Raw genomic sequence first — 15,023 nt, 5'->3', positions numbered from 1 at the left:
TGAAGAATTTTATGTTGCATAACCAGTTGGGTTTGTGAAACATGGTGAAGAAAGAAAGTTACACAGGCTGCATAAAGCTCTGTATGGACTTAAGCAAGCCCTAAGAGCTTGGAATCAGAAGATAGACAATTTCCTAAGGGAAAAGGATTTTGTGAAGTGCACAAATTAGCATAGAGTATATGTAAGAAGAAGCAATAGTGAATTGCTTATACTATGTCTCTATGTGGATGACCTGTTGATAATAGGAAGTTACAAGAAGGAGATCGGAGATTTCAAACATGACCTAAGTGAGGAGTTTGAAATGTCAGACCTGGGAAATCTCTCATATTTCCTTGGCATTGAATTTTACAAGAGCAGTAGAGGCTTAATGATGCACCAAAGAAGATATGTGGGCAAAATACTCAAGAGATTCGAAATGCAAGAATGCAACTGATGCTTGTCGTGGCTATATATAAAATATAGTCTGTCGGGTACTTGACTGCAAGTGCACAGTCCAGTCGCTTTAGTTTTAAAAGATATCGATCCCATAGGGACCTATGGTCAAACTAGTGTTACTAACGTCACTATGTTTAGCTAAGGGAAATGATTAGTAGAAGTTCGGGGGCAATATAGTAAATCTAAGGGAATTTCGGTTTTAAGAAAGAATTAATGAAAGGAATCAGTATGCAGGGCATTAATTGTCAGGGATTCGATAAGTCACCGGTGAATAGTTTAAATGCCAAATATCTCTCAGTAGAAAATATTTATTTAAAAAGCTTTATCTCACAGTCTCGTGATTATTGATTCGGCCTATAGTTTTAAGTCAGAATGTACGCTCTCGCTGTCCCATTTGAAGTTAAAATTACTTTTTGAAAATAAATAAGTTCTAATTGCTTTTAAAGAGCTCTCGCTGTTTTTAAATCCAATGCCTAATTTTTACTATCCATCTCGAGCCTCACGCTCTCGTGATTGTTGGTTCTCACCTTAGTTAATTTCCCACTCTCGTGGCAAAACCGTATTAAATAGCTTTTCACGCTTTTGTGATAAAGTTAATTAAATTTAAATTAAAAACTTCAGCCTAAAATATTGTTTGAGAAAAAGGGTTTTCACCGGTTATTATTAAATCCCATCAGATTAAGTTGCTACATACCGATACCGATGGTTTAGCCGGACATGTTAAATAAGGCAAACACAAGGCATAAACAGATCAACGTTGCGGCAAACATAATTATAATATTAATTGGGCAATAATAGTAATAATTCAATAAAAACCTGCAGATCGATGTAACAGAGTATAGCGATTCTTGGAGTACTTGAGCAGTCCTCCACAAGTCGGTAGGCTTTGCTTCTTCAATATAAATTACTTAAAATTTAAATAAAGTGTAGTAGTTCCCCAGTGTAGGAAACTACTACTATGGCTAACTAGAAAACGGAAAGGAAAGGAAATTCTAAAAAGAATGGCAAATAAAATAAGGCAACGGAAACAAGGTTGCTGGAAAGAAAATACTAAAAGCTAGAAAGCTGTAAAACTAAATTGCAGAGCGTAAGTGTAAATGTAGGTGTCCCCAATTTTTCCCATTTTGGTCCTTTATATAGTTCTCCTTTAGGTCTTGGTGGTTGAGATATTCAAGGAAGACTTGGTTTCGAATGAGGGATCTGTGAGAATAAGTTGTTGGAGGAAATTTAGGCATGTTTGGGTGCCTGTGGCTGACTGTTACAAAGCGCTTATTGTGGCCGCGTGACGCTCGTCATGGGCCTGTGACGGTCGTCACAGTCTGGGTCGTGACGAGCGTCATGATTCTGTGACGGTCGTCACATCAACAAATTCTGCATTTCCTGTTTTCTGCTTTTTTGTTGTGCTTTCTCATCTGTTTCTTCTCCTTTTTCTTCCTTTTCTTCACTTTGCTTATTAATGCTTGGGGATTTAAATACCTGCAAAAACAACTCAAATACTTGTGAAATAATCGGAATATTAGTTAAAATGGTAGGATGTTTGAGTGTAAATCAAGGCAATTATCTGATGTGTTTTCGCGTTATCAGCAGCCCAACTTCAACTCCAGCTGAGCCCAAATTGCAACTGTCGAAAGACACAAATGACGATGATGTCAATCCAACGCAGTACATAAGACTCATTGGATTACTTCGATACATTTGTCACACAAGGTATGATCTAGCATATAATGTAGGTATGGTGAGTAGATTCATGCATAAGCCAAAGGTATCACACCTTGAAGCAACGAATAGGATACTAAGGTATCTGAAAGAAACTTTCGACTATGGAATTTTGTTCTGTGCAACTGATGAAGGAAAATAATGCAATCTAGTGGGTTCCACCGATTCAAGTTGGTGTATTGATTCTAAGGATAGAAAATCCATAGTTGGCTACGTCTTTATGCTAGGTGGTGCATCAGTTGCATGGAGTTCAAGAAAGGAACCAGTAGTAGCACTGTCATCGTGTGAAGCGGAGTACATAGTTGTTTCTCTTTATGCATGTCAAGAAACATGGATGGTGAATTTGGTCAAAGAGATTACAGGTAAGAATCATGGAGCGATTACCATGAAGATTGACAACATGTTTTCTATCAATCTGGAAAATAATCCGATAGCCTATGGATGAAGCAAGAACATCAAAATGAGGTTCCATTATCTTTGAGAGTAAGTAGTATAAGCGAAGTTGAACTTGGAACACTGCAAAATTGAGAATCAGATTGCAGAAATCATGACAAAAGGAGTGCAGGTCAAAGTATCCAAGAAGTTAAGATCTACGATAAGTGTAGATAGCTTAGACACAATGAATTAGGTGGTGTGTTAAATTGTAATTCCTTATATCGAAGCAGGTTGTTCGACAAAAGTAAGGAAGTATCGAATCACCTAGGGGTCGAAATGTCGAAGAGTATCTCGGCAGCAATGTTAGACTTAGCTTTATTTGTTGTTTAGATGAGTTAGTTAGGTTAGTTTTGGGCCTTGCTTGAGGAGAAAGCAAACCCAAAATCTATATATAGGGAGTAACCCTATTATTGTAAATAACTTGAATTTTGCAGTTGCAAAAGAATAAAGAATCACAATTTGTGAGCAGAGAGGAACTCTGCAGAAAATTCATCTTCTTCCTTCTCTCGATAAACCCTAACTTTTTTCTTCTCAATTCAATCTTCTTTTCTTGTTTTTCATCACCATTGTCCAACGATACAATCTTGTAACCAAGGTTAGTTAATTCACTCTAGTGAAGAGTGAAGAACAAGAGAGAATTTGATTGGTGTGATTGAAACTTGTTCATCAAGATTGATTCAGAATTACTCAAAATCTTGGATTTAATTCCAACATTAATTAGGAAAAAAAGTTAGGGTGGGGGTATAGAGAAATAAAAATGGGAGATAATGGTAATCATAAGATAAAGAAGTATGCGGTAAAGTGAGTTATGCAATTCTATATTGTATTAAAAAAACACGAGTATATATTCACATCAGTATTAGTCATGATTCATCATTCGCGTAATCTTAAATATAAATATTGTTATTTGTCATATTTTAATTATGTGGAAGAGTATTTTACACACTCGCTATTACAAAAATTATATTTCACCTCAATTGAAAAAAGACTTTCACCTTGATTGGGTGTCCGAAGTAATGTAAAGTGCATAGAAAGTGTGCTACTTTTTTTCTCGGGCTAATGCCAGAGGTGAAAAATTGAACAAGACATCACTTTTTCTCTGGGTTGGGTATGGCAATCAAGGTGAAAAGTGGTGTTGGTCGTGGATTCAAATCCCAGAAATAACATTTTGACATTTTCAAAATGGCGTTATATTAATTTTTCCCTACGGTTGAAATAAGAACAAAGGTAAAAAGCTCAACATTTCCCCTCAATTGGAATTTCCACTATTTTTTTAAAACATATATAAATGACACATTATTTATGAAACTACATTATATGTAACAAAATGACACGTATCTTGTATCAAAAATATATATTATTTTACTAATACAAAAATGACACACATTATAAATAAAAAATATACATTATTTACATCAAAGCCAAAATAACACACATATTATATGAAACAATGAAACAACCAACATACAAATTATGTGTGCACTTGACTCATAAACCTCAAAAAAGTAACATGCATAACATGAACGACCATTTTTCATGTCTTCTTTTGTGAATGATGTATTATTGTTAAACACCTATAAATTGAAATAATAACACTTATTAGTATAACACTTGTTGGCAAGTATCTAAAAACACTTTGAAATAATAATAAACAATAAATTATGGATAAACAATACAAAATATTACTAGTTAGTTTTCCCATATCCCTTCTTGATGATCATAACAAATAACATGCACATCACCTGAATTATTCATTTCATATGATGTACACACATGTGTTGTGAAAGAAGGGGTCTTAGAAATATCAAGAGTTAAATCTTGAATTTTATCACTAGCAGTAATGTGTTTTCTTTGGAGAAAAATTAATCATCGATTGTTAGAAGGATCAGTGACATAAAACACTTATTTTCCTTGGGATTCCATGAAGAAATATTCATTCGTATAAGTTAATCATCGATTTGTACACCAGTGTTGTTGTCAATCCACTTGCATTTAAATAAAGGCACATTAAATGTAACACAATCAATCTCTTAAATAATTTCAAATTACGATTAGAAGCTATTACATGGTTCTTATCTTTGGAACTAGAGAAGTACATGGATTCATCATCGACCATAACCCCACTATTTTGTATGGTACTACGATCATCCTTTGATTTTGAATAGAAGAAAAATTAATAATGTCGTATACAGTCCAAGTTATCACATTAAATTTAGGCATGTATGACATCCATTTACCTGTCTCAGATGCACTCCCATTATTATAAATCCTTTCACTAAACCAAATTATGAAACTCTTATTATGCTTTGTCAACAATCACTTTTCACTCATCCGAGGGAATGTTTCCTTGATAAGTCTTTTATGAGCGGATAAGTAAGATTGAGCTTCATCAATGTTATTCAATATATACAAATGTGCTTGAAGAACTATATCTATGGGCATTTACTTAACATTTAAACCTTGAGTAACTCTTCCTTCATATCTTTCATCATGACGAGAATTGGAAACTCCTATAGAGTATGCTTCTAACAAATAGTTTGAACGAAACCCAGTAGCTTCTTCTGTGATATACCTTTCAACGATCAAAGCTTTTGGGCAATGATAATTATTTGTATACCATTTAAATATCTTCATGTATTTCTCTAGTGGATACACCAATCTTAAATAATATGGATCACAAAATCTAACCTCTCTGACTAGATGAACAATGGAATGAACCAATTTGTCAAAAAATGATGGAGGGAAATACATTTACAATTGACACAAGATAATTCCAGCCGCATGTTCCAACTAATCTATCTTTTCTAGATCAATGACTTTATTACATATAATATTGAAGAATAAGCATAATCTAATTATACTTTCCCTTCCATTTTTTGCAAGATGCCACGAATAGTCATTGGTAGAAGTTATTGCATCAAGACATGAAAATCATGTAACTTTAAGCCAATTAATTTGAGATCTTTCATAGATACAATTTTCCTAACATTTGATGAGTATCCACGCAGAACTTTGTTATCATGCAAACACTCGCAAAAACTTTTCTCTTTTCTTTTCTAGACAGAGTTTGACATGTTAGGGACAAATATGTTCTTTTACCTATTTATTTTGTGGCTATTATTGTCATATACCCATATCCACCAAATCTATACGAGCATTCTTACCATATTTTGTCATTATTTTAATATTGAGAAGTATTCCAATAAACCTATCACACATTTTTCTCCACTTGCATCACATCAAGATAATGTCTTATATATAGGCTAGACCAATATGGAAGATAAAAGAACACCGACCTTTTCTATATATTTTCTCTACGGGATCTTTTTGGTTCTTTACAAAGACAACATCAATATGTTATTGTTGTTGATAAATTTCCTCCCCAGTTAGCGGCTTTTGAGCGATATCAAACTCGCGTTCTCTATTAAAAGGCTTCTACAATCTATGATATGGATGATTGAATTTTAGAAATTTTTGATACCCAAGGTAAATAATATTTTTCCATTCTTTAGTTGGTGATAACATCTATCATATTCACATATAGGACACACTTTATTAGGGTTGTTTGCGGTGCGGTTTGGGCGGTTTTAACGATAAAAATCATCTGAACCGCAAGAGAAAAAACATGCGGTTCAGTTTGATTCAGTTGGTTTTTAGAAATAAAACCAAACTAAATCAATGCGGTTTGGATTGGTTTGGTTGGTTCAGTTTTTTACAATATTTTTATTTAGTCATACATACACCTATAGAGAACAACATAACTTTGTGTTTAGCCCTTCATACATTACTAAATAACATCAAAACTCATCATATTTAGACAAAAACTTCTCATTCAATATACAAAAAATTAGATTAGAAAAAAGTGAAATAAGAAACATATATAAAATAGTAGCATAAAATAATATCAAAGACATTATAATAAAACATAAAAAAATATATGAGAAGAGAGATTAGAGAAGATGAAAAAAAGAACATAAGAGATGCGAGATTGAGAAGAAATGGGCGATAAAAATATAATTGGAAGATAAAACAATAATATAAAAGATGAAAAATAAAGAACATAAGAGAGGACATATTAGAGTAGAAAAGGTGAAACGTACATGGCAAAGAAGACGAGAAGAATGTGTGGTACTACTAGGAGAGATTTAAGAAGGTTAAAATTGAAACCCTAAGTGTGAGTAAGAGAAAATTGTTTGTAATTGTAAGGTTAAGGTATACTAGGTTTGAGTTTTGGATTGGATGTGGGATAAGTGAAGTTTAGATGATAACATAATGCGGTTTGGCTTGGTTTAGTTCGGTTTGCAAAATACAAACCGCAAACAAAACCAAACCGTGCGGTTTTGTTAAAAAATGACCCAAACGCATCCGAACCAAATGCGGTTTTTTGCGGTTTCGGTTTGGTTTAGTTTGGTTTGCAGTTTTCTATTAGGTTGGTTTTGTTTTGAACACCCCTACACTTTATGTCCCTTAACATTGTACCTAGGAAAATAACTGCATGTAAGAAAGTCGTTAGTTGTGCAAAACAATATGACACGCATCTTAAAATTTTCACCTGAATACACATCATCATAATCAACGCCTTTCTCCCACAAAACTCGTAAATATTCAAATATTGGACTTAGGTAAACATATATGTTGTTTCCTTGTTGTCTTGGGTTTGAAATCAACATTTAAAACATCATATATTTGTGATTCACGCAAAACTACAAAGATAGATTGTAAGTTATGAAAAGAAAAATCCATGAAGTATGGTTAGTATGATTACCAAACGAGTTCATTCCATTAGTAGAAACTCCAAGCCTAGGGTTTTTTTGGCTCATTACCAAAATTTGGATACAACGAATCAATTTTCTTCCATTGCTAAAAATCAGCGACATTATGAATTTTTCCATCACATTTTATTTCTCATGCATGTCATATAATACTCTTTTTATCATTTACATTAGCATAGCCTTGGCAAGAAGACCCTTTTTACTTACACCATCATCATCACCAATGTCCTTCAATTTGTAGCGCGACTCTCCATATTTTGGGCACTGATTCAGTTTTTCATAATATTTCATTTATAATATTAAATAATTTTGAAATTAATGTATTTTTTATATAGTCCAAACCCATTTAGTCTCAATCTCAACAACAACAACAACACCATAAAACCTTTAATCTCAATAACAACATTAACACTAAACCTTTTACTTATTTTAAAAAAAAACATAAAACCTTCAATCTCAATCACAACAATAACATAAAAACTTCAATCTCAATCTCAACAACAACAACATAAAAACTTCAATCTCAATTTTAACAACAACAACAACAACAACAACAACAAAAATAAAAACAACAACAACAACATTAAACCTTTAGGGTTTAAGGTCTAAATAATAACAAGAAAAAAATCAAACCTAAAATATCTCAACAATAACAACAACATTATCGTTACATGCAAGGTGGAGATATTTTATGTACCAGAAATATGATGAAATGGTCAATTAAATGAGATTCATTTGAGTTTTGTGTTTCCTTCTTGTGAGTTTCATTTGACTCCCCTTCTTCGAGTTCCCTTCCTTATTTCCTTGCTTCGTATGAGTTATAAAATATATAACAGAGGTTAAGTGAAGAAGTAATATTTTCCAATTCGGCTTAGTGAAGAAATGATGCTTCATTCGTTTATGGAGATGGTGTTTCGAGGAGATGATGAATTTTCTAGGGCTAAAGGGTATCCGTTAAGGGAAAACTGAAGAAATAAGTTATAGCTCTGTTCAAAAATAGAGAAAAGAATGATACTTTTCCCCTCGGTTGGAACCTCTCAATCAAGGGGAAATCCTATTTATTTTAATTCAAAATAAAAAATAAAAGCTAGGTGTCATATTATATAACTGATCCATTTTCCCCCTCGGTTGAACCTCCCAACCGAGGGGAAATGTAATTTTGATTTAATTAAAAAAAAGGAAACACCACTTTTATTATAAATAAAACACATATTTGTTGGCGATAAGAATCGAAGTTATGACCAGTGACACTTATTTCCATTGGTTGTATGTCCAAACCGAGGGAAATTTTAATTTGTTTTTATTTAAAAATAAAAAAAGGAAGGCGCCACTTTTATAATAAATAAAACACAAATTTGTTGGCGCTTGGAGTTGAACCCATGATCAATGCAACTTTTCCCCTTAGTTGAAATTTACAACCAAGGTGAAAAATTTGTCATATAATGTTTTAAAGAAGGGCACCGAATTTTAAAATTTTCACTTTGGTCCTTTGTACCACTAAGGTGAAAACTTTTTCATAAAATGTATATTTGTTGTAGTTATTGTAGGTTCTTTTAGATCCAAGATATCTCACATTTTCAAAGAGGGAAACAAATGGGCATATCAATGCTGATTTTTTTGTTGATTATAATACTTTGGAGAATTCTCTTCTTATTTGTGTTTTTGAAAGTTTTTCAAGGGATAAGTTGGGCATGTCCAACTATCGTTTTTGCTAGATGTTTGATGGACTAAGTTTTAGACCTCCCATACTTTTTGTTTTTCATTTTTTATTTAATAACTTATCTTTATAAAAAAATATTTACTAGGATGTTTAGAATCGACGGACGCCTTCAAATAATGAGAGGATTATACTCAATGCGAATGGAACAGTTCAAATAGAAAGTCAAGCTGGGTGCGGTGGCATAATCAGAGATAAGCATAAAGCTTGGCTAGGAGGTTTCTAAAGATTCATATGAAAGTATTTTATTGGAGAAGTGGAGTTTTGGAGGGTTTATGAAGGCATATGTCATGTATTTAATAAAGGTTATAGAAAAGTAGAACTACATATAGACTACAAAGATGTTTGCGTAGCTCTTACGATAAAGAATTGTAAGATGATAGTTGGTTGGGGATCAATTCATAGAATTAAGAGCTTGATTAACCAGGATTGAAAGGCTTTGATATCTCATATTTATCGTGAATCGATTAAGTGTGTCGACGCATTAGCAAGATTAAGAGTGAGACATGGAGAAAAAATTCAATATTATAATGTGTGCCTACAAGATTTGAGCTCCACTTTCTTAGCAGATATTGTTGGTATTTGTTATTGTAGGATTGTTAGAATGTAGCCAAAAAAATCCCTGATTTCGAAGTTTGTCTAAATAAGTATATTCCCTCTAAAAAGGTGTAAGAAAAGGTTCAAAGAAGGTTTCCAACCCCGATACTTACACCAGAACTGGAACACCTTTATGAAAGCTCGAGCGTTAAGATTCATTTAGGAAGGTGAGACCTTCACACTCCTTAAAATTCACGTTTCAAATTCATTAAAGGGTAGCTTGAACTTCAACTGAGTGAATAAACACTCAAAGAAGGGAATGGAACACCCTCCAAAGTCACTACAAATTCTTTTATCGGAATCCACGGGGCAAACCTACCTCTATGAGAGCACTTTTCACTTTGGATGCACTATCAAAAAAAGATATAGTCCTAAGCAATTTACGGTCAACCCAGTGATACCTAGTCGCATCGATCACATCGGTCTCAATCATCAAATGACACTAGCCAGTTGCGCCCAATACTTTGAGAAATTCCATTTGGCACCTAACCTCGACTTTGTTAGGATCACATGTTAGAACAAGATTTTGATTCTGCAATGTATCTCTAATTTTTTATGATAACAAAGAATGAAACAATTTGGTACACTAACAGTTTTCTTAAGTGTGCATGATTCTAAGTTAAAATGACTCTGATAAGTCACCTTATGATTCTTAAGAAACTAATATTTGGCATCTGAAGTAGTCCAAAAGCGATGACCCAACACAAAGAGAAATCACATTTGACTCTGAACAGAATGCATCTGAGGAGAAATCATCTGAAGAATATGACTCTGAAGTTCAAGCTCTGATGATTTGATTTTGAGAACTCTATCTGAAGACTTTATCTGAAGACTCTGATCATGCTCACCTCACACTGACACATGCTTAGAGACACACCATCAGATGTCACCTGGTTAGAAACTTAAGTTGGAAGCAATTTAAATTGTAGTACAATCCTTTTAAGGAAACATTTGATTATGCTCCTAGTCTGCTATGGAAAGGACAAGGAATTTACTACATTTGTCTCCCACAGTTGGCACAAAGTCTTTATTGATTTCCCCCAACGATATTATCTCAAGTGCTATATAAGGGCCTCTTCACAACTTGCCAAAATACAACGACTTTGATACAATAAATTTATCATACAACCTTTTCACCACTCTTACGAAGAACAACTCACGCTCTGCATACTCTGATTATTCCTTCACCACTGTTGTTGTAAGAAAAAGTTTCCATACAAGAGTTGCTGCTCAATATTATGTGGTTATCTTTCACTATTCTAAAATTGTGTTTATACTGCTTATCTAGAAGCATCTAGCGAAACACTTTGTAATTCTTGTAATTGTTTTTTATTCCTCAAGTGACTTGTTTAGGTCTGTAGACTTGAGAGGGCTAAGAGGTTGTTGAAACCTTAGACGAACTTTGTAATTTGTAGAGATTAGTGGATTAAGTCCTTGTTTAAGGCGAAATCACCTTGGCCGGGTGGACTGGAGTATCTTTGATTTTTAAGCGAACCAGTATAAATCGTTTGTGTTGTTATTATTTCTTCTTTGCGTGTGTTGTTGCGAAAATCATTTTATTCCTGTGAAAAAAATTCAAACCCCCATTTCTTATTTTTCTCTACCTTCATCACAACCATGTGTAATTCTATGTGTGCCAATAAGGCACTGAAGTATACGCTCATCTCAGGAAGAAATCCCAATAGAAGGAAGAAGGACAATGGATGGGACAGAATCACCTGTAATTCCTATGGGGCAGACGCAATGCTACCTAATCAAACATCATCGGCAAACTTCCCATCATCACCATCAGAAAAAGATCTAGAAGATTCATCATAAAAATCCACTCCAAAAATAGTTCTACTAGAAATACCATTAGGATTCATAATTATCAAAAATAATCACCAAGTTCAAATCAGGGTGAGCATGAACTTGAGGGTTTTAATTTGGGTCATTTAGGGTTTCTATCCCCAGCGATGACGAAACGTTATTATCGAAGAGTCACTTCCCGAGTTAGTAGATGGATTACTTATGTCTGCCATAACAAAGATAAAGGAATGGAAATTATGCTATAAAGGTCAGGGTTTGAAGATGGTACTTGGAGCATAGATGGGTCAAGCAAAGGGAACAAAAGTTGAAGATAACTCAGAGAACACAATGCTCTGATGATAAAGGAGAAGGCATTGTAACCAAAGGTTTCCTAAAATGAAAATAAGAGCAAATAACTTCTCAAACCATGCAATCCTTATATAAGAAAGTAAATCAAGTAAGCGAAGACCCAAATGAAATGGAAATGAGAAGACGAAAAGAACTAGTCAAGTCTCGCCTCGAGAATACGACAACACTCGAGTATACTCAAGCTCCCTAGGCGGAAACTCCATACCGTAACCTGCCAGCCTAAGGGCACGTGTTTAAAATTTACACTAAATGCCTCGGTGAGGGGGAAAGGCATTTAATGCAAATGTTCTCCATCAGTCGGGCGCGTCCATTTTCACCCTCGGACGATTTAACAAATTAGGTCAGCACATATCCTAGAATACTTCTGGTTTAACATTCCACGACAAGCCTTGGGGGCAACTATTCGGGATCATCCAATAGTCAAATGAGGATAGGCCCATTAGTGCTCCAAAGAAGGCCTAACAACTAGCTTAATCCAAGGACAAATACTTTTGCTTGCGTAAGAGCCAAGATACATATTTATACTTTCCATATTTTCACTATACTCCTTTTTGGAACTCATTAACTAACTTGATTGTCGAAATGTTAACCTTATAAATTCACTCTGTAATCCACTGCAGCGGAAACTTAAAACACCACATCAAAAGTTTAACATTACAATTCAAGTATGATTCTAATTTCGATCCTATAAACACTTCTTATACTTTCAATTAAAGTTATTAGATGAAATATCAAATGATTTTAAATTTTTATGAAAATTTGTAAAGTTGATATATTCCACAATTTTTATGACGAATTATCAAGCACAATAACTATATAAAAAATTATTTTTAAAATAAATTGATCCTTCATATGTCTCTTTATATATTAATAATAAAAAAAGTAAATTCAAATAATATTTATCATCAATATAAAAATAAATATTTGTATACTAACATTCAATTAAAAATCATTATCTTTATCTAACTCTGTAAGACCATTTTCAATAATTATTTTTTAAAAAACACATTTTGAATATCATAAACTATTCTCAAGTGTTTTGTTTTGTTTTGTTGAGCTCATATATATTTTACTCAAAATATAAATAAAAAAAACATATAACTCTTAAGCAAATTACATTTTTATATTTTCTTATCTACATGAAATAATATATTTCAATGCTACACTATCTTAATTGAGCAGCTTCAACAAAAAAAAAATCCAATATATTTTGTTATGTAAGTTTCTAATGGTTAAAAACATTTAAATTGGTGGTAAATAAGATGAAAATAATAGTAGTCTCTTGTTAAATATTAATATATAATTGTGTACATACCACTAAGCTTTCATACATATTACTATAATTTATAGTGTTTAGTATGCGAAATTGTTGGATCATTTCAGGTTTTAGCATGTTAAACTATACTATAAGAGATTAAAATAGTTAATTCTCTCTTGAAGGTTGTTTCCACACTGTCAAACACCTGGCAACAGTTAAGTTCACTGTCACATATAGAACCCACAGAACCTTAACGGTTGGCCCTTAACTGTGAGCCACGTGGCTGATACATTGTAATGATTAATGAAAATGAGAATTCCAAAAATAATACAGAATCTCAGAATTTGGATGAGAAACAGCTCCCTCACAGACACCAACTTACTGTCCACAGTGGCACAAGACATTGCACCATTCTGCAATGTCACATTTATTTTATTAATCAATCATGAACCAACAATATAGTAATGTTTTTCTCTTTTTTAGTCAAATAATTAACTATACCACAGACCATATAAATGCACATATTAATTTATTCAGACTTGATAATCGTATAAGAAGTTAGTATATGATAAGCAGTATTATACGCTGACACAAACTGACAGATCGCTATGGCGGTTGTGGGAGATTCCCAGAAGTTGGTTTGATGAAACTAATGATCAGGTTATCTTAAGCCTAAGTTACATTATTTATATTGTGGAGAGAAAAGAAAGAATTGTATCAACATAAAATAATGTCAAGTAGTGTAGTACTATTTGATTAAGGATATGAGACAGTTCAGAGTTAGCTAAACAGTTGAGATTCTAAGGAGCCGACCAATTTGGGTTTGAGGAATCACAGCCTACACATACAGAATGTAAATACGTTAGGAGAGTTATATAAATATTTTAATTCTTAATAAATACATTTTTTTTATATAAGCAACATACAAGCATAAGAGATAATCAACTTTTACTCTTACGCAGAGAAATAACAAAACAAACATAATCGATTCAAAAAGAGCGTTATACACTAACAAAATATAAAGCTGGATTCAAATTCGACTCATTCCACTTATGATTCATTGATCTTTTAAATTTGACTTGTACTACAATAAAAAACGTTTTTTATCTGGGTTGAAAGAGAAGTTTTATCTCGGTTTCACAAACGAGTTAACGAATGACGTTATACACTTTATCTCTCGATTTTAAAAAAATTGATGGATATTGTGTAAAGGTCATGTGTTCGATCCACATAGAACCCTTTTTGAAATGGTAAAAATACATGTCTCTTAGTTTTGATATTTCATCGACGGAAATACCACTTTTTCACTTCGGTTTTCTCATAAAACCAACATGTAAAACAATTTTGAGTTTATTAAATCTAATGTGGATTGTTTATTTCACTAAACCCTATGTTGAACATATAACTTCTCAAAATTGGTTAGAAAAATAATCATATGAACGTTTGTGTTATATTTGAAGAACAACTTACATTCATTAATGATTTTGAAGTATCTTGCAACTCATCACTCATCTCACGTTCTTTCATGGTTAAAATATCTTCAATATTTCAAGTTCTTTATCCAACACTTACTTTTCTACTAATTCATTCTTGAAAACATACAATTTGATGCTTTGAAAAATAAGCAAATATGAAAGAAAGTTGAACAAAAATTAGAAGTATTTTAGAGATTTTAACCATAAAAGAGCATAAGATAAATAATGTGTTGCAGAATGCTACAAAAAGCATTAATCCGTGTAAGATATAGTTTTAATACAATTTTCATATGATTATATCTAAAATCAATTTAATAGGTTATATGTTCAAAGAGGGGTTAGTGAAACAAACAATCGACATTGGATATAATAAACTTAACTCGACGGAACAATATGAGAGTTGTACAAAGAATCACAAAAAAAAAAATCTCAATCTCAATATCAATATCAATATCAAACTC

This window comes from Lathyrus oleraceus, chromosome 2 (assembly GCF_024323335.1).
Source record: "Lathyrus oleraceus cultivar Zhongwan6 chromosome 2, CAAS_Psat_ZW6_1.0, whole genome shotgun sequence".
Lineage (NCBI taxonomy): Eukaryota > Viridiplantae > Streptophyta > Magnoliopsida > Fabales > Fabaceae > Lathyrus > Lathyrus oleraceus.
Note: the sequence above shows the minus strand (reverse complement) of the source record.